Consider the following 21,613-nt stretch of genomic DNA (forward strand, 5'->3'; position numbering starts at 1 on the left):
CTTGAATCACCTAGGCAGCATGCTGGTTAGAAAATCCTGGGAGTTATCTTTAAAAATTGGAAGTGAAGGAGAAGCTACCACATTCTATGGCAATCCATTTCACAGATTGCCAGCTCATGCTGTCTAGGAAGTTCCTCCTGTATTTAACCTGAACCTCCTTCCTTGTAATCCGATTTGCCAATTCTATCCTGTCCAAAACAGAGGGGTGAAAAAATGATTATAAGTCACAAGCAAAGGATGAGAACTTGAGAAAAATACCTTGCAATAGAATAGTCTTTACAGTCTTGTCCACTTTTGCTTCAGATATGCCTTACCTGTTAAGAAGGAAAAGGTACAAATTGTATCTAAACTTTCCTGGCTTGTAAAACTATCATTTGCCTTGATACACAAAACTACATCTCCCAACAGAGAACCTGAGTTAAACTGGGCTCTCAATTCTAATTTGAACTACCCCTGTTGATTGTGACTTTTTTATTAGCTTTCTTTTATGCCTCAGCTCAATATTCTTAAATTAGCACAATTCAATACTGTGTTTCAATTCAATAACAATTTGGCATTTCAACAAGGCAAATGATTTTTTACTCCATGTTCTAATTTATATGCCAGGCTTTCCACATTTTTCAATTAATATTATGCTTATTGCGAGCTTAATCAATGAAGAATAAATTGACATTTTCTAATAGGAACTCAGTTATACATTGAGTTACAACTTGACCTACAACATAGCTACATGCTGAATGAAATGGAAGGGTTAAACAACAGGATTTTGACTGAATCAGAGCTTCCTTAAACAGAAAAAACAAGGTCACATCTATGTATCTCAAACATGTAGTTGTATAATAATGCAGTGACAAAATTAAGTACTTTGTTTGAAAGGAAACATGGTAATGAGACTACAGTATTTTCTTTCTTCCTCAACTATGTAACATATGAGCAGAGATTATAGCAGGTTGCCTTCCCTGTTGTGGAACTGCCTCTGTTCTAAGCTATTGCACAAATCAATTACAGAAAGTATTCCCAAGTTAACTCCGAGCTAAATGTCATATGGAATATTCTATGATACATATATGTTCTCTCTTAAAATAAATAAAATCAATTTAATGAGGTGAGGTTTGAGAATCCAAGTTATGTTAGAGCAGGGGTGTCAAACTGCCAGCCTGCAGGCCAGTTGCATCATGCAGAGGTTGCGCCCACACTAGCTCCGGCAATGCAAAAAAAGTTGTGATACATCACATGACATGGCAAGTTTGACACCTGTGTGTTAGAGCTACCAAATCCTGTCTGCCCAGACAACTAATGGCAGAAAAGTTCTCTGCTGCCATCTAATGATGGCTTGCATTTTTGCAGGCCAAATCTGACTGGGCTGATTTAAGGTCAGATAACTAGAGCAAACTATTCTTGTCTCAGAAATAAAAATTTTGGAAAAGATGTAAGCACTGGTCATTTTGCCTAAGCATAGTCTTGTGGTGAACATGGATACTGAAGTCATTGATACCAACTGGACAGAGCAATTTTGCTTCCGATACTTTCCAGAATAAAGTTTTGAAGACTGAGATTATTATTTTTCTTTCTCCTTCAGGCACATTGTACAAATCTATTTTGGAAAGTCCTCTAATCCTTCTGCACAGATCTGGAGGACATACGCACCATCTGTTTGATGATAACATGCTATTCCATCAGTGGATAGGTCCCATTGAAAATAACACATTGCTATTTAAAAAATTCTAAATGAAAGGAATGGAAGAGACAACACTTTCCTCATAAATGATAATTAGGTCCTAATTGGGGGGGCACAGAGGGAGAAATTTAGAAAAAAAGGATATCAAACTACAGGTAGTCCATAATTAGTGATTGCAATTGATTTTGACAAAATAGTTGCTAAGTGAGCCATGCGACTGACTGAGAGAGGTGTTGTGAAGATTGCTGACTGCTACCATCTCATTTAGATAAAGTTGTTTCAGTGTCCAGTGTTTATCCCATTTTTAACCCCCTTTGTGCTCCGCTGCAAGACAAAGAGATTTCTTAAACAAGCTACCTCCTCCTGTGCTTTTCTCCACAGCACAGTGCATGTCCCTAAAAAGTGTTAACAGCAGGTTAACAAGTGTAGTTGATTAGAACCCTCGCATTAGCTTGCAGCTGCTGCCTGAAACTGACCCAACTTTAATCAGTTTCACACTGAAAGCTTTTGTTGTCATAAATGTATCCATTGGTCAGAAAATGTTTTTATTACTGTCTATTACAGGGGCATCAAACTCGCAATGTCACGTGATGTGTTGTGATATATCGTGACTTTTTTTCCATTGCTGGCAATGGGATGGGTGCGGTTTCGGTATGACGCATCCGGCCTGCAGGCCGGCAGTTTATTACTGGTTTATTACTATTGTATTTGCAAACAGTTGATATCCAAGGCAATTGCTAAATAAGGAGTCCCTGTATTCAAAGAGTCCAGGTTAACTAATTCAACACAAGGGAGGCTGGGAAATTCCTAATATGGTTTCCAAGATCCCATAATTTCCTCACAAAGACATGAAGGTGTTTTTTTTTAATCTATCTATCTCTTGTTTCTTTGAGTTTCCCTAGCTGCATGATGATTCCCCTTCTTAAACAAGCCTGCAAAATTTTGCATTGATCTATACAGATTTCTCAGGAGTATCAGTGAGAGAAGGAATAAAGTCACTTATAGCCACATTCAACTAGTCTCTATGAATGTAAAGTCCCATCTTTACCATTTGGAACAGTAAAGGAAAGAAGTATATATGTTGACAGTCACCTAAACGTGACTGTCATTATTCATTTATACATGTCAGAAATGCATTCTTGTTTCTACAAAAGCAGCCTGAGTTGAAAATGTCAGCATCCTACTAAATTTTGGACACTGATTGTAATGCAGAATGACACTTGCGTCAGACCATTATAACATATAGCAACACTTATTGTTACAATTCAAAGGGTCATGATGGTGCCCAAAAACAGTTGCTGAATATAACGTCATACCCAAGCTAGCAATTTAATCTAAAAGGTTAGTTCTAGAATTATAAGATCAGAACTGAAAGAAAACAAATGGAGCTCATTATAATGGCTTGGCAAAGAGTACTCTTTAATACTGACAGAGATTTCCACTGAGAGAATTTCCATTTGGAAGCAGTTAAAAAGAGCCCTGCCTACACTAACGAAGCATCGTAGGAGTATGTCAGCTAGCCAAGTGCAGCTAAAGCAATATTTGTGAACAATCTTTCAGCATGGAAATCTTTACCTTTCTTAATCATAGCTCCAAAAATACAAACAGTCAAACCTACCCCATGTCTCCCATCATTCATGCTTCGTTAGACGCAGGAAAAATGCAAAGCACTGGGGGAGGGGGGGAGGGTGTTATGAAAAAAGCAAAGCGGAGATGGAAGAAACTAATTTAGCTCAGCAATTCACTTTGTTCTTCCTTCCCGCCCTCCTTCCACCACCCTGGCCCGCAATCATCCACCATGAAATAAACTTGTTAATTGCTCTGTAACCAAAGCAGCCTTTCCCTCCAATTGATTGAGAAAGCAATGCTCCTGTCTTGGGATTACAGGCCCAATGGTGACAGTTTTAATTCTGGCCATAGAGGAGAAGTCAATAAATCGTTCTTGCAGAAGTCGTTACTGACCCATAAGCAAACCCTGGGAGAAGAGAAGCAATCTCCATCTACTGGAAAATTATCTCCCTTTACAACCCCTAAAGCAAACAAATAGAAAGCTGGAGAAAAGAACGCCCCCATTTCGAAGAAAGGAAAAGTCCCACTCCTGATTCCAGAGATGCGGGCCTTACCTCTGTTGTAACCAGATAGTATACAATGCTGTGTCAGGACACAGTGGTACACTTAATTCCTATGTCACTATAGTCTTGTTCTCATATTACTGGGTTCATCCTCAATTCCAACTTTGTCTTTGATTAAACAATGATTTTCATGCCCAAACGATTTGACTAAACGTGGCTACTCTTCAGAGGCTCTTTTCTGCATCACCTGTGATTCCCTCCCCCCACCCCCGAGGTTTAAATTGTTTAGATTTACCTCATTGGCTTTTGATTTTATCATGGTATATATACTTTTGAAGTTTTGTCTGACAATACTGTACAATTTGTTACACTTGAAAGCCAGCATTTTTTAAAAAAACCTACCAAATTATCAGCAGAACCTGCTTCCCAAATCCAAAGGACTGGCTTATAGACTACCTAAACATTGTTTTTTTCCCCCATAAAAGCTACGTTTTCCATTGCAATGTGCATATTTTAAATAGAATGTGTAAACCTGGTAAGAAAAAAAAATAAGTGCCATAAAAATGTTTTTTTTTAAAAAAAGCAATTAGAAAGCAAGCCACTATGAATAAAAGCATATCATTTATTTTTCCCTGTGCGTGAAAAGTGTAGTTTATAGAACTGCTCAGGAAAGCACGATGTTTTAAGTCACAAGTCTGGCAGTTCCTATTGCAGGGGTTCACTTACTGGTAATCACAACCAGTTTATAGAAGCCTGCATATTTCAGTCTGAGAATTGCCAAAGAAGAGTGAAATAAAATGTGTCCTTTAAGCATCTACTTACAGAAGCAACATTTTGTTCAAACAAGAAGGATATGTGCCAGTGCCAATGCAGTTAAAAGTAAAAAGTCAATGCTTCCCTTGAGTAAAGTCACTTGCGTATCTTAGTGATATTTGCAACGATATGCAAGTGGTTTGCTATTATCTTTTTTTAGGCTGCACCCTATGCTGAGCAGAGCAGGTTTGACATTGCATCCCTTTATCAAACGTGGAGAAGATAACTATCCAAGTTTGCAGAGCTGGTGTGATGTAATCGTAGTGATGTTGGATATTACCAGGTTCAAATCTACCTTCAGCCATGGAAATTCAACAGGTAACTTCTGGCCAGTTATTCCCCCTCAGCTCAATCAATCTCAGAAGGGTTATGTTGTTTCAAAATAAGAGAAGGAACACTCTGGGAGTCATGTGGGATATAGATGCAGGAAACAAAACTGAAGAAAAAATAAACGTCTAGATCAGGATTTTTTTTTAAAAAAATATATCCCTTAGATAAACTATCAAGAAAATGGAATTGCCCTGTTTACATCTTTGAATTTAGAGTCTGCTCTGATTCTATATACACTGCTAGAATGTTGACTCAGATGGATTCACAATCTCATTTTAATAAACATCTATATAATACTAAAACTCTCACTGTGTTTATCTATTTGTACCCTCAGGTTAGCCTTATACTGCATTATACTGCAACAGTTTTGAAATCAAGATACTTAAAATCCCTTAAAGAACTTAAAGAATGCGTAAAAAAATGCAGGACCCATTACTTCCGTGGAATTGGAATTTCCATGATGTTCAGACCAGTTTTATTCTCAGAGTTGTGGCCACTGCAGCACTGCGGTCATGTGATCATAACTTCCAATGTTCCCTGGTATCTTCCCACAAGCAAGTAAAGTCAAGGGGAAGCCAGCAGGAAGTCAGAAGTTACTCCTGCTCCTATTGCATTTTTGCCCATACCTGGTTATTCTATTTATCTGATAAGATAAGTAAATATTGACTTATTATTGAAGTTCATTTGCCATTACAATTATTTTTTCCATGTACTCTTTTTAGATGATCATGAGATTGTCCAGCACTGGGTTTTAAAAATATGGTCAGGCTAAAATTTAATGTTCATTCTGATCACATCAGACTACACTACCTTTTTCTCAAAGGATGATCCAATGGCTCATAGATTTATCCAGTAATAAAATAAAAGTGTATTGATGAGACATTACATATATCTTCAAGGCACACTGAGCCTTGTATGAATATTCAGGTGTACAACTGAACGTCCAGCAGCTCATTTCTAAATATATTTATTCAATCCAACTAAATTCACTATAATTTCCTTCCTAATTTATGCATTCAGGATTGCAGTTTTACAAGTATGCATACTCATACTGATCTTTCCCCTGGGAAAAATTATTTTGATGATCAGCATAGTATTTTTAATAATATACAAGTAAATAAAAAGGTTGGAAATTACATTCTTCCGGTGCCAATATCATGAATCGTTAGTTTCAGGGGAACACCATATGTTTTAAGGCATTTTGAAAAGCACTTGGACTAAATTAACATGGTACATAAAATTACAAACTAACCAATCATGTCTTAATTCACTACTATTTTTTTACGATACAAAGCAACTGCAGAACAAAGTCATCCAGTTTTACTGAGAATAACTGTGTTGTGTAAACCCAGCTTTTACCTTGAATATGCAGCAGTTTGGATTCTCAAAAGCAAATGACAATATAAATCCAGGCAAATTCACTGAACAATGAATTCATTGATCAGCTTCTCTCGAAGCTGATTCAGTCAGTCTTCTATGGACGAAAACTGTGTCAAGTAAGCATACTGCTCAGGAAACTATTATCAAAGAAATCCAGTGATTGCTGTGTATCATATGCAAGTCTTATTTATTGTAAAATTAAGGTGCAAATTGTTATATCTCTTCCCTCGGCCTGCATGATACAACAAATCTGAAGACATTCTCTTTTATTTGGGAGGCAAAATATTTGAGAACTGTCTTCCACAATCAAGACTGTTAAGGTCTTTTGAGAGCACAACAGTTATGTTTTGGATTTCATCCTAAATTCACAACTCCAAGAAGAAACATAGCCCTGTCTAACATACAAATTTCTCTGTGAGTGTTATTCGTGGATTTGGTTCAGCATAACAATTTTGAAAAACTATTTCCATGGGCTAAACAATCATGAACTGCTTCAAAGCCACTACTGAAAGGTGACCCCAATAATCCACTGAAGTCTCATATCATGAATGAATGAATGCATATTACCAAGAAAACATTTCCTTCTACTGAGCAACCAGGCTTAGTACAAAAGTTCCACCTCTACAGCTAGTGTGGTGTGGACCAAGTGTTATGTAATCAGTTCTGCATTCAACAAAGTATTAATTATTGCTGCGTGTAGAATGGGAAGGAACTATACATGATAGCTTAATTGTACAACAACACAAATCAGCTATCCCGTGAATTGTTGCAATTAACACATAATAAATATTGTCATCGAGATGCAAAAAGGCATGTATAGTTATTAAACAAGGGAAATCCCACAACAGTAGTCCAAAGCTAAGACTTTATTAAGAATTTCCCACAGCAAACCATTTGAATGTATTATAATCCACCCAAACTATGCAAAGCTGGCTAAGTAGGACTGTATCACACAGATAAATAACTTCTGGTGGATTTATTTATAATATCACTCACTTTCTCAAGAGTCCACTCAGTGTTGGGGCTTCTTCATACACTGTCCCAATAATGCTGTAAAGTCAGTGAGAACAAAGCTGATTAACTTAGCGTTCAATCAGAGAAAACACTCTAACAATAATGCTGCTCTGCTTCCTCCAGAGTCATATGTCAGGCAGGTTTCCTACCTGTGGTAACTCACACCGTATTCTACCTCCTCCTGGGATTTCTCTCTCGATCCAGAAGCCAAAGCACCATGCCACTCTAGGTTTTTCCCCCTGTCACTCTTTGCTAAACAAAGGACCTCTGCTGCTCCCACAACAATGATCAGCTTGCATATTTTTCTTCCCTCAACGGGAAAAGCTAACCCAGGGCAAAAGAGGCCACTGCTTTTGCAGACATTTGTGTGGCAGCACAGGGAGATAAAGTCAGTGATACAGAACGTATGTGCGGATGTGCCCTTATAAGAGAATATTTTCATGGTTACCCAGCCGACTGAAACAAATGAAGAGATAAAATGGAGTGTACTCTTAAGTGTACTCTTCAAAAGTAGCAGGAGTTTCAACGTAGAACAGGTAGTCCTAAAATTACAACAGTTCGTTTAGTGACCATTCAAAGTTACAACGGCACTGAAAAAATGTGACTTATGACCATTTTTCACACTTGTGACCATTGCAGCATCCCCATGGTCACATGATGTACATCCAAAAGCTTGACAACTGGTTCCCAATTATGGAAGTTGCAGCGTCCTGGGATCATGTGGTTATATTTTGCGATCTTCTGATAAGCAAAAGTCAATGGAGAAGCTACAGTCACTTGACAACCGTGTTACTAACTTGACAACTGCAGTGATTCACTTAACAAATGGGGTAAGGAAAGTCGTAAAATGAAGCAAAACTCACTTAACAAATTTCTCACTTAGCAACATAAATTCTGGGCTCAATGGCATAGCTCTATATGTGAGAACAAAAAAAAACCCAAAACCAATAAATCCCCACAAAAATCATATCTAATAAAATATGTAGCTGATTTATACTATGTATATCAACCAGCAACATGTGCTGGCTTCCATGTTTAGAAAAGAAAATGACTACAAACCATAGACCTCCTAAGATTGATCTGAAAAAGGTTCCCAGTGAGAAGCAAGGCAAAGTCACGATGCTCTCAAGAAAGTATTCCAAAATAACTATGATCATTATAACAGCCTAAAGGCCCAGTTATGGCAAGGCCTGATCATTCCTTGTGTACATCTGGAAGATGGGAGGAAACTCCATAGCTATGGGACTGGGGAGACGTATGTTGAATGCTTATTACCAAAATACAATTCATACCAAAAGTATTTCTTTAAAATACTTTTGAGCCTTGGTGGAGCAGTGGGCTAATGCCTCCTTAAGTAACACCAGCTGCCTGCAATTAGTGCAGGTTCGCATCCCACCAGGCTCAAGGTTGACTCAGCCTTCCATCCTTCCAAGGTAGGTAAAATGAGGACCCAGATTGTTGGGGGCAGTTAAGCTGACTTTGTAATAATGCCGCTTGGGGTGTGTGTGAAAGCCCTAATAAGCAGGCATATACATAGAATGAAGGCTACTGCTAAGCTTGTAAGCCACCCTGAGTCTTTGGAGAAGGGCGGGATATAAATGGAATTAAAATAATATTAAAAAAATAAAAATAAAAACAATATTCATTTTATTAGCAAGGAACAACCTGAACGGATATTGTACTGAGAAAGAAATATTTATTTTTACCCGACCTTTTTTATTTTTACAAATAACTCAAGGCACTGAACATATCCAGTACGCCTTCCTCCTCTTATTTGCCCCACAACAACAAACCTGTGAGCTGGGAACAACCGAGAGAAAGTAACTGGTCTAAAGTCAATCAGCTGGCTTTCATGCATAAGGCAGGATTAGAACTCACAGTCTTCTGGTTTCTAGCTTGGTGCCTTAACCAGTAAAGCAAACTGGCTCTGATGGACACACAAGTGCACATGATGTAAACAAACTTATTTAAAGGGGAGACTAAGCTTTGGCCACCTCATGAGAAGGAAGGACTCACTGGAGAAGAGCCTAATGCTGGGAAAGGTTGAGGGCAAGAGAAGAAGGGGATGACAGAGAATGAGGTGGCTGGATGGAGTCACTGAAGCAGTAGGCGTGAGCTTAAATGGACTCCAGAAGATGGTAGAGGACAGGAAGGCCTGGAGGAACATTGTCCATAGGGTCGCGATGGGTCGGACACGACTTCGCAACTAACAACAACAACAAGCTTCACAAAAAAAAACAGTTGTGAAAGTAATTGTACCAAGCCTGATCCCATCCAAAATTAAAAGAAAACTTTAACACATTCTGATTACTTCTTGATTCTAGAAGAGGCATGGGGTTGATTTTTTTTTCCTAGTCCTGGAAAATTCTCCCTGTATAATCTGGAGTCGTTTTTTGCCTTTTATCCTCTAGCACCATGTTGTACTTTTTCCCAGAGCTAGGCTCAGAAAAATAATCTTTCTGGCTATTTAACAACAAGAAAAAGAGGGCAGTTGTCTTTGAAAGGATTTTAATTGCAATGTTTCTCTTGAATTTCTATAGCAGTAAAGGTTTTGGGGTTTAGTTATTTGTAAATCCATTCCTATTTAACAAAAATCTTTAGAAGTACCTGTTAAACCTTCTGAACAGGAACAATTCCAAGAATGGCCAGACCAAGAATGTTTTTAAAATAATGATTTAAATTGGTGCTTTTCTGTAGCCAAAGACTTAGTCAACAGGAAGAGTGATGCAGATTTCCTTTGATGATTCTTCTAACTCTGATTCAACAGAATGGTATCACACAGATGTATCTTTAATATTATGGTGTGAGAACTAGTAGCCAGGAGCTCAGTCCAGCCCCGATGGGCTTCGCACCAGATTCCTAGCATAATCCAAAAGCTCCCGGTTTATTATGAATGGTGCATGTCTTCTTTTGTGTGACCAAAGACATAAGTGAACAATTCTAGCCTTGCTTCAAGGCCTGATTTTAACACTTCCAAAGAAGGCAGCTATTTTAGTTGGTCGCTGTAGCAGAAAAGAAATTTATGATGCCTTATAGCTAATACATTTTCAGCTCAGATGGGTGGTGTAATATTCTGTCAGGAAAAAAAATTGTTTGTACATACAGTTTTAGGATGAGTGGAAAAGGGGAACAGAATAGTCAGAACTGTTATATGGACCAGGAGGCACTGTCAGACCCCTCCAATGTATTTGCCTGCATATTATTGCTTTAACTGTGTGTGTCGAGGTCTGCCATTCTGGTGGGAGGAGGGCTGCTTGACTGGGGAACGTATTGACTTTGCTGTGCTCTGTCCACCTTGAAACTGCTCCCTTCATGAGAAAGGAATGTGGCATGAAAACATCTGTCTTATCTCCAGACAACAGAGCCTGGAACTGTTGGGAAATGAAAGTGAGAGAGACCTTGAGATGGGTGCTAAATCACCAGGTTCCCAAAACAACCTGTTGTTGATGTTGTTAGTTGTGAAGTCGTGTCCGACCCATCGCGACCCCATGGACATTCCTCCAGGCCTTCCTATCCTTCTGGAGTCCATTTAGGCTCACGCCTACTGCTTCAGTGACTCCATCCAGCCACCTCATTCTCTGTCATCCCCTTCTTCTATTGCTCTAGCACCTGTGAATTGGCTGGATTTCAACCAGATGGTTGGACACTGGGGGGAGGAGTCCTGAATGGGCATTATCATGTAAACTTTTGCACATGAGTTCTTCAGACCTTGCTTTGCTCTACTGCTATCACTAACTCTCAATAAAAGTTCCTTTTGAAACAATGCCTGTTTCAAGAATTCTTATTTCTTGGGAGACCTAGTTGAGGAAAATCCTTACAGGCACACACAATGGTTATGTAGTAGTAAGAAATCATATATATATATGAGAACTGTAGGGGCACAGAGAAGAACTGAAACTGGACCTGGAGGACAGGGTCCTTCAGCCCTCAGAAATGCTGAAAATAATATGTCTGAATACTCCCATTGTGATTATGCCAACTCTTAAAACTAAGCTGTTCAAAATATGTACATTTTGGATAGAAGATCAATCATGATTAGTCATAGTTCCTAATCAGTATCTAAATATGGGTGATTTTATTCATATGACATATTTAACATATAACCTTTGGAAATCATATCCTCAGTTGGGTTACTGCATCAGCTTTCAGGACAAATGATTTCTGTGTTTCTAAATGTGCATGTGTAAGTGATCCTTCTTTTTTTACACTGATCATATAGAATGCTGAATGATAACATTTTTACATATTTGTTACATTTAAACTGGACCGAAGTTAAAGTTTACCTGAGGCGATGGATCTCTAATTGAATTCAGAAGAATGAACTATGAGCTTAAGACAACATCTCTTTGTGGTAATGCAGTAGGTATCCCTTCTTAAACTCTTTCTCACTCCTGATTCAGGAATGGCTTACATAGCAATAAATAAAAGCCTGCATATACCTTGGAGAGGTATCTATATGCTTCAACAAATCTTTAGGGTTAGGATTGGAATTAGGATTAGGGATGAGTTAACTAGTTGTCTACAATACCACTCTTTGAAAAATGATACAAAATACACTAATCCTAAATGCAACTTTAAATTATATTTTCTAAAAGAATGCTCATAGGGCAACTGCCTTCATTCGTAGATGTGTTTACACAAGCTCTTATTGTGTAATTGCTTTGGCTCATTCACACAGGTTTATAGAGGTCATTGACTTTCCAAATGTTGTCCTTCCATTTGAAATTCTCTAGTGTTTCCCTGCTGCTGCTTCTTTTCCTCCCTTATCACTCTAAAGAAGAAAAGATGAAATTGCTGTACATTGTCTTTTGACCTTAGCATTAGAAGCTTTTTGTATGAACCTCCTGTCAAATAATTTCCAGTGGTAAAGGAAAAGCAGACTGTGTATGAATAAGTAATTTATCAAAATCCTATCCAATACATTTAGAATTAGCTTTTGCAAATGAAAAAAGAAATACATTATAGCTTTAAATATATGTCTCTAAAGATTATTAACACAGCAAAAGCACAAAAATGCTTTTTCATTCAAGTATTTCTAGATTACATCAAAAATGTCACTGCTGTGTCACCCATTCCAGTTCTCTGAACAATCGTATTCAATACAGGACTGAGGACATTCTTGACTGGATTGTAGGCATCAGTCACTTGAATAAGTATAGCTGTCTCTGTCCTAATACCATTTTTATCAATAAGATGTTGTCATGCCATTTTGAGATACAGATTGTTTAATTTGAATGAAAAAATAATCTGTCTTCTGACAAGAAGAAAGAGCCATCCTTTCATTATGGTTTCTATCAGGAATATGTACAGACTATAAGATTCAGTCTCAAGGCCAAATCAAAGTTTAGGAAATGGCCCAATTCATTCAAGATTTTTCCCCAAACTGTATGTGGCTGGAAAACTTCATGGAGTACAAAAGAATCAAGCTCAGAGAGCTCTCAGATAGCGAGTGGGTTATCTATAATCTAGGAAAGCACAGATGGAAATGTTGAAGGATTCTCTTGAATTCAGATGATCCGGGAACTCACAAATTCTGAATCTTGAGTTCCTTGCTGGACTTCTTGGAACTATGGTAATGAAGAAGGATTATATTTATAATCTACTAGGTCACTAAAACTGACTATCCTCCATTTCCCCTTCTCTGATCCCAATTCTACCATATGACTTAATAATCCAGAGATAGATCAAAACTGAAACTGCATGGAAGTTCAGAACCAAGACAAATATTTATTTATTTATTTATTTATTTATTTATTTATTTATTTATTTAATAATATTTATATACCGCCCTTCTCCCGAAGGACTCAGGGCGGTGAACAGGGCAAGAATAAAAAATACAAAGATTACAAAAGTTAAAAAAAGAATTAAATATATGCCCACTAAAAACAGTAAATACAATATTAAAACAACAATAAAAAACCCACCAATCCCCCATCAGGCCAGGCCGGCTTGTTCGAATAAGAATGTTTTTAGATCACGATGAAAGGAGTGAAGATCGGGCGCCATCCGGAGCTCAACCGGTAACTGATTCCATAGCTCCGGGGCACCCACAGAGAAGGATCTCTCCCTGGGGGCCACCAATCGACATTCTCTGATCGGTGGCACCCTGAGGAGGCCCTCTCTGTGGGAACGTACAGGGCGAAGGGAAGTTGATGCCGGCAGCAGGTGTTCCCTAAGGTACTCCGGACCCCTGCCATGTAGGGCCTTAAACACCATTACTAGTACCTTGAATCTCACCCGGAAGACAACTGGGTGATGGACCTTCTTTCTTCCAGGATGTCCGACAATATGTCTGAATGAGTTGACTTCGTTTTTTGATTTGATCTTTAAATGAATAGAATGTATGATAGTTTGCAGAGTTGCTATTAGTATTGTTTTCAGCCGCCATTATATTCTCAGTGATTCATTTTGGAAATGTCGCCATATTGAAACAGTCAAAATATCAGGTATAACAGGCTGCAAGGGCTTCCAGTTTTTCCCCCCACGAACAATGTTACATAAGGTGATTAACATCAAAATTATTAGCATCATTTTTCTTTTACTGCAGAGTGCAGGAACACCTGTAGATACTTATTCATTTAGAGCAGATGTCTCCATTCAGAAAAGTATTCAGCCATGATTATCTCCACCACAGGGGACCTGCTTTATTTGCATCAGACTTCTCCTAAATACAGTGTCTATGCAGATCAATCACTACTCATATTGTTTTATAAATATACTATATTCTTTTATCATTAACAGTGTCCAATTATTCTCTCTTTCCAAAAGTCAATCATTTTTGTCGGCAATTTTTATGGATCAAAAGGCATGATCCTTCCACAATATGAGAAAATACTAGGAATGTTTTTGTCACACATTTTCAGAAACAAACAAAGGTGTGTAAATGAGAATAATATTTTCTGTAACCTTTTTAAAACAGTTCTGCAAGAAAAAAAACTTCATAATACCAGTAATCTTCCTGAAGAATTAAGTAATTGTCATGGAGGAAATACCATGCTAATCTAATGACAGCCATTAAAAGGCTCTATATATGCATTTACTGCTACCAAATAATGAAAAAAAATCCATGAAATACATAACCTTCTGAAAAGCAATTATTTTATTTATGTACTTATGTAAGACTCTCTGCTTTGTACGACATCACAATGCACAGTGCAGTTAACCTTCAGCATCGGCAGGAAAGATTGGCCAAAATAGCAGCATTAGTGATTATTACAATACTGTCTGAAAGAGTAATGAGTTTTGCAGTGTGCACATATGTAGATACTAAACTCATTTGTGATATGGCACAGAATAAAACAAAAAATGCTGCCCAGAATATCATCATGGTTGGCCTGTTTTTCAACATTTGAAATGAGGACAGTAGCCAATGTGGAGAAAGTCAGATTAAGACAACTGGGTTGTTTGGGCCATTCATCTTTTTCAGCCAGCTTCAGTTTATGGGTAATTTATGAATTCTTCATTAAGCAACTCCAGGATGTTCTTCTATTGTACTTTTATCTTTATATAATATGCTTTTATCTTGTATGTGAGGAGTATAATGATCATCCAAAGTTGGTTACATTTGACTGACACTGAATTAGTAACCATGGAATGCCATCAACTGCATCCTTTTGAAATAAGGAACTGGATGACTAATTAGTTCCAGTCTTTCAAAAGATATTAATAACAGATATGGATCAAGGAAACAAATCTCTCTGGATCAAGTCCATTTAAAACTTGTCTTCCATTCATTCAGATAATTCTCATTTAATGGCTTGGCATTGCTTTGCTTTGCTTCGCTTCTAGTGGGAATATTGTTTTTGCTAGCTTTCCAGCTGCTGAACTCACATTCGAAAGCATAACGAACTCTGAAGAGGCAGAAAGCCCTCTGATGACTGGGTAATGGAGATGCCAGTCAAATCATGGCAAGCTAGACATCTCCCATTTTATATTCCAGGAGGAGGGAACTCGAAGAAAAGTAATTTGAGAAATGTTCAGTAGATGGATGGACAGATCTGAGGAAGTTCAAAATCGTAGCCTATACATCTGCCTACTAAGGAAAGAAATCAGGAGTACATTTGTGCAAGGGTAAGAAGGTTTGGACTTCCTATAGGCAGGGCTTTTTTTGTCATAGAACACTCAGAACAGAGTTCGGGCACCTTTTTTGGATGGAACCTTGTAGGGTATGCAGGGAGGGTTGTATGACATGTGTGAGTTCCGGCACCATTTTCTTTTACAAAAAAAGCACTGCCTATGGGTATACTCTAGACTTAAGTGAACTTGTCCTTGCTTAAATATTAACCAAGTGATTGTGCTGTCCTGTATCTTTCCCTAATCATCTCATCTCAGAGACATGTAGAAGTAAATGAGAGAGAGAGAAAGAGAGGGAGGGAGGGAGGGAGGGAGGGAGAGAGAGAGAGAGAGAGAGAAGAAAACCATTTCTAGATCACAAAAGGATATAGTGGTAGCAACAAAATACAGGTATCCTTGACTTAAAGGTAAAGGTAAAGATTCCCCCGCACATGTGTGCTAGTCGTTTCCGACTCTAGGGGCCGGTGCTCATCTCCGTTTCAAAGCCAGAGCCAGCGTTTGTCCGAGGACGTCTCCGTGGTCATGTGGCCAGCATGACTAGATGCCAAAGGCGCACGGAATGCTGTTACCTTCCCACCGTAGTGGTTTCTATTTTTCTACTTGCATTTTTACGTGCTTTCGAACTGCTAGGTTGGCAGAAACTGGGACAAGTAACAGGAGCTCACTCTGCTACATGGCACTCGGGATTCGACCCGCCAAACTGCCAACCTTCTGATTGACAAGCTCAGTGCCCTAACCCACTGAGCTACCGCGTCCCCTATCCTTGACTTACAACAGTTCAATTAGTGACTATTCAAAGTTACAAAGGCACTGAAAAAGTGACTTATGACAGTCAAGCGTTGCAACATCCCCATGGTCACGTGGTACAAATTTGGATGCTTGGCAACTGATTCATATTTATGACAGTTGCAGTGTCCCAGAGTCATGTGATCCCCTTTTGCTAGCTTCTGATGACAAGCAAAGTCAATGGGGAAGCCAGATTCACTTAAGAACTGTGTTACTAACCTACAAACTGCAGTGACTCACTTAACAACTGTGGCAAGGGAGGTCATAAAATGGGGCAAAATCCACTTAACAAATGTCTTAGCAACATATATTCTGGGCTCAACTGTGGTCATAATTCAAGAACTACCTGTAAATAGCTCCTGTAGACATCTTCCAGGGTAAATGCGGATTTGCTTAGTTTCACAGAATTAAAGGATAAGAAAAGGACACCTATAAACACAGTAGCCTCTCTAAGCAAAAGAGAAATTTCTATCATATCCTAATACCACAAATTCAATGGCATTGGTAGGTGTCTATCCAAAATCACAGTGGTAGACACATCAGCACAATCAAAGACCTGCCCCTTCACACATACAGTACATTCTGGTAGACATAGCACACATACAATTAAGTGGGATTTGATCAAACTGTCATGACCACCATGTTGTCTTTTTAGACCCTGCTCTCTGGGGATATCTGTGCCTCAACTAAGGAATATATTGGAGTTATGATGGTATACAAAAGTTGCTTATAAAATCACTAAATAAATAAAAAAGTGACTGATAAAATAACAGGTTTTGCGGCATCTTTAAAATGAATAATCTTATTATCACATAACACTATCCTCAGGGTATTTGTTGATGAAACTGAAAATACACTAGAGAAGTTCTTACTAAAAATAAGTATTAATTCATTTCTTGTGCTGGAATGGAAGGAGAGCAATAGATAATATACAGTAAATTTCAATTGTCATGAACCTGAGAAACATACATTAATTTGTCCCACTATTGCAATGGTAGGATTCAGTGTATGGTAGGCAGTGATAAGACAATATATCTATGTTTATGTTAAGTTAATAAAATACACGGTGGCACATGACATTATAGCCAGAAAATATGACATTAAATAAATAATTATTCATTCAATAATAGTAGTTGTTTGCAGCAGGGCAGAATAAACTGCATCCAAATAGCAATAGCACTTAAACTTACATATCGCTTCACAGTGCTTTACAATTTACAGAGTCGGCATATTGCCCCCAAGAATATGTGTCCTCATTTTATTGACCTCAGAAGGATGGAAGGCTGAGTCAGCCGTGAGACAGTGAGAACTTGAAGTGCCAAACTGCTGGCAGCCAGCAGTCAGCAGAAGTAGCCTGCAGTACTGGATACTAGCCACTGCATCACCACGGCTCATACCGTATGTACAGAGCAGAACCAATAATATTGTTTTAAAATGTATTATACCCTTTTCACCTACTTTCTGACATCATCTCTACTGTTTCCTCTCTGCTAAATACTGTCTTAATTATTCAGAGGAAGAATTCTGAATTTCAGAATGCAGGAATAATTTTCAGGCAAAATATGCATAATATGAAAGAAAACAGTAATATGTAGTAAAAAGGTAAAGGTAAAGGTTCCCCCGCACATGCGTGCTAGTCGTTTCCAACTCTAGGGGCCGGTGCTCATCTCCGTTTCAAAGCCAAAGAGCCAGTGCTTGTTCGAGGACATCTCCGTGGTCATGTGGCCGGCATGACTAGACGCCAAAGGCGCACGGAACGCTGTTACCTTCCCACCATAGTGGTTCCTATTTTTCTACTTGCATTTTAGGTGCTTTCGAACTGCTAGGTTGGCAGAAGCTGGGACGAGTAACAGGCGCTCACTCTGTTACGCGGCACTCGGGATTTGACCCGCCAAACTGCAAATATTTCAATGTTGTATTATTGAAGGAGAACTCTGCTAAGCAAAAAAAAATGCATACCAGTTTTTTCACTTTACCATGGGTAACACAATGGTGCCATTCTTTTGCTTTCTTCTACTATTGACTAAATACAGAAATTTGTGTTTGTGGGTGTGGGTGTATACACACATATGCACAGTGCTTTTTTTGTAACAGAAAAAGGTGCCGGAACTCACACATGTCATACAACCCTCCTTGCCTACCATACAAGGTTCCATCCAAAAAAAGGTGCCGGAACTCCGTTCTGAGCGTTCTATGAGAAAAAAAGCCCTGCATATGCAGTATATATCCCTCCTTGATATATGTTTGAATTACAATAATGTGAATTTTACTCAGTTTGAAAACTGAGCTTCTAATGCTTTCATAAATTAAAGAGCCACAGGAAACAAATGTGTCTTTGAGAAAAGAGTGACCTTTGATAGCAGCAAGAAATCTTGGAATTTATTTATGCCCGAGGCAACCAGGAAGCTCTAGAACTTGCCAGAACAGGAGGGAAAGGTTGTTTTTTTTTTCTTCTTCAAGGAAACATTACTGAAAACAAAAACCATAGCAATCTGGGGACTATTCCAATGTGTCAATGTTGCTCACATCGGATGTTCTTGCTCTGACAATATATTAAGCTGCAACCATTTTCTCTTTAACTTGTATATTACTTTTACAGTTAGAATTAGATGATGCTGGGGAGAGGGGAAGAATGTGTATGGGGATTAGTTAGACATAACAACATCACAGTAGACTATTCTTCAAGGTCGTTTGAAATAAGAGATGATAAGGAATGGCGGGTTAGACAACTGGAGGGAAGGTTTGCATTTTAAAATAATTGGAGAATGTGATTTATGACTGTCAACAGGAGGAGGGAATTGTGCTTTGATACTATGTGTTCAGGGGATTTAGATTTTGGCTTCTACTATGTACGTGCCGATGCTATGTTATTTGAATAAAGAATCTTTAAGGTAAACAATGCCTCAAAGTTCTTTGAACAGTAACATCTGACAGAACCATGACACAATGTCTAACCATTTTGGAAGCTCAGATATATTGGAAAGAATTTATAGTACTGAAACAATGCAAGATTTTGAAAAGAGCCTGTTTTTTGGAGAAGGGGAATGAAACATCTCCAAAATATTGAGATCAAGGTAAGATCAGAAAGTATGTCTCTGTATTAAAACAAACCTAGAAACATATCTCTTCATCAACACTGGACCCCAATAGCTCCTGAGACTCCTAAAATTTCTCTAGCATAATTATAAAGAACATAAGAAACCTGTAATTTTGGACTCAGAGAGAGAGCAAAGGAAATGGCATCAAAACAGATCGTGAAAGGTTGCATTTCCCTAACAGCCATTATTTTCAGTTTGAAAATGCGTATCTAAAAGGGCTTTCAGCAGCCCTTAGTCAAGCTTGCTGACAGGACACGGAATGTGCAAACTCAGATCCTTGGTTCCATGATTTGATACTATTTCACTGAGAACCCAACCTTCACAGTATTCTGTGAAGAATAGATAAGAAATGAAGTAAAGCAAAACAACAGAGAACTTGGTTTTTCTTCCTCTTGTCTTCAGCCCACGAAGCTGACTTTATGGGAAAGTTCCTGAACCTCTTTCTTTGTTCAAGCTGAAAGGGGGGGGGCTCATCAGAAAAACCGCGGAGGGCCTCTTTGATGGAGAAACTTGGGTTTGGGGTTGATCTTTCCCTATTTTCTTAAGCAGGGTGAATGGACATGACATTTTGAAAATAGGAAAAGGATCTTTAACAAAGTATTTGTAACAAATATATGGAAGAGAGTGGCTGGCAGGAATGCAAATTCCATAATGTAACAGCATTTCATGTATGTTTTTTTTAATATAATGTGATTGTAACATTATATTCAATGTTACACACTTGATGCTTCTGACTTACAAGGCACTTACTACTACTTTTTCCGGAGATTTTCTTTTATTCAGGCACATAGTGGATAGTCCATCATGCATAACAGCTAATGTATATCGGAAATGTTAATGTCAAAAAATTCCAATAAGTGTTTCATAGAAGATAATGGAAATGGTGCATGATATTGATGTGGTTCAGCACAGCTAGAAAAATTGTTATCAGACATTCTATAGTATTTAGCTGTTTATATTATATAAATTATATTATATGAAATCCAGGATTTATTTTCTGGGGGTAAAGGGAAAATTCTAAGTAAATGAAGACTAGCTGTTGCAGTCTTTAAAAGGACTTTAGAAAGACTTATAAATTTATTGTGCAATGATACGAGGATATATGAGAGGACCGGAAATGGCCAGAATAGATTTTTCTTCCGTTGTGCCATTTGTCAAATAGTAGTGAACCTAGACGAGAAATGTTTCAGCATTCCAGAATTTCTCCAGAGGTACAACAATGATTACATACAACTGAATAACACCTATCAGCCAAAGGATCAGATTACAAACTATACTTACGGCACAGTGTGTAACTACATTTTATTTATTGAAGTACAGGCATGGATGTCCACAGAGGGGAAAAGCAGAGGGATAAGTGGTGGAAACATGCATTCTCCACTCATTATATACAGGTAGTCCTCGACTTAGAACAATTCATTTAGTGACCGTTCAAAGTTACAGCAGCACTGAAAAAAGTGACTTATGATCATTTTTTATGCTTATGACCACTGCAGCATCTCCATGGTCACGTGATCAAAATTCAGATAATTGGCAACTGGCTCACATTTATGACGGGATCATGTGATCACTGTTTGCAACTTTCTGACAAGCAAAGTCAATGGGGAAGCCAGATTCATTCAACAACCCTGTTACTAATTTAATAACTGTAGTGATTCGCTTAACATCTGTGGCAAGAAAGATCACAAAATGGGGCAAAACTCACTTAACAAATGTCTTGCTTAACAGCAGAAATTTTGGGCTGAATTGTCATAAGTCGATGGCTACCTGTACTTGTATTGTATATTTTGACAAAAATACAAAAGTTTGCATCATGACTTCACTGTGCATATTTTGTCACTATGCTTCTGAATCATTGTCTATGAGTAGACTTCTTGAATACAATCAATATCCCAAAACTTATGTATACAGAAAGGGACAATACTTCTGCCATTTTTGCCCATATCAGAATGATTGCAAACAGTTAAGCTAAGAAGTGCAATTAAGCACACTTCCAGGTCAAGAGGTTGACTGTGAAATAGAAACAGAAATAGAAAATGAAACAGAAATAGGGTAGGGTAGGGTAGGATAAGATAGGATAGGATCTGGAAGGGACTTTGGAGGCCTTCTAGTCCAGCCCCCTCCTCAAGCAGGAGAACCTTTTTTTATTTTAATTCCATTTATATCCCGCCCTTCTCCGAAGACTCAGCCCAGCAGCAGCAGCAGCGAGCGAAGCAGCAGAAGCGGCCAGCGGTTCCTCTTGCCGTCCAGCGAGGCTTGCTCTCCTTCGCCATGTACTCCAACAGAATCGAGCTGCCCCGGAGAGGTCACTCCTCCGACTCCGTGAGCTCCAGCCTGGATGAGAATCAGCTCAGCAATCTTTTCTCTCC

At 38.4% G+C, this 21,613-nt stretch overlaps 1 protein-coding gene across 2 annotated transcripts in view; it reads right to left on the reverse strand.

Moving 5' to 3' along the window:
- The window catches only part of BRSK2 (BR serine/threonine kinase 2), a gene marked incomplete at its 5' end in the record, with an annotated part of 480,261 nt that overhangs the window by 389,682 nt on the left and 68,966 nt on the right, over nucleotides 1–21,613 (reverse strand). The window lies entirely within an intron of this gene.

The sequence above is a fragment of the Vipera ursinii genome (assembly GCF_947247035.1).
Source record: "Vipera ursinii genome assembly, chromosome: 1".
Classification (NCBI taxonomy): domain Eukaryota; kingdom Metazoa; phylum Chordata; class Lepidosauria; order Squamata; family Viperidae; genus Vipera; species Vipera ursinii.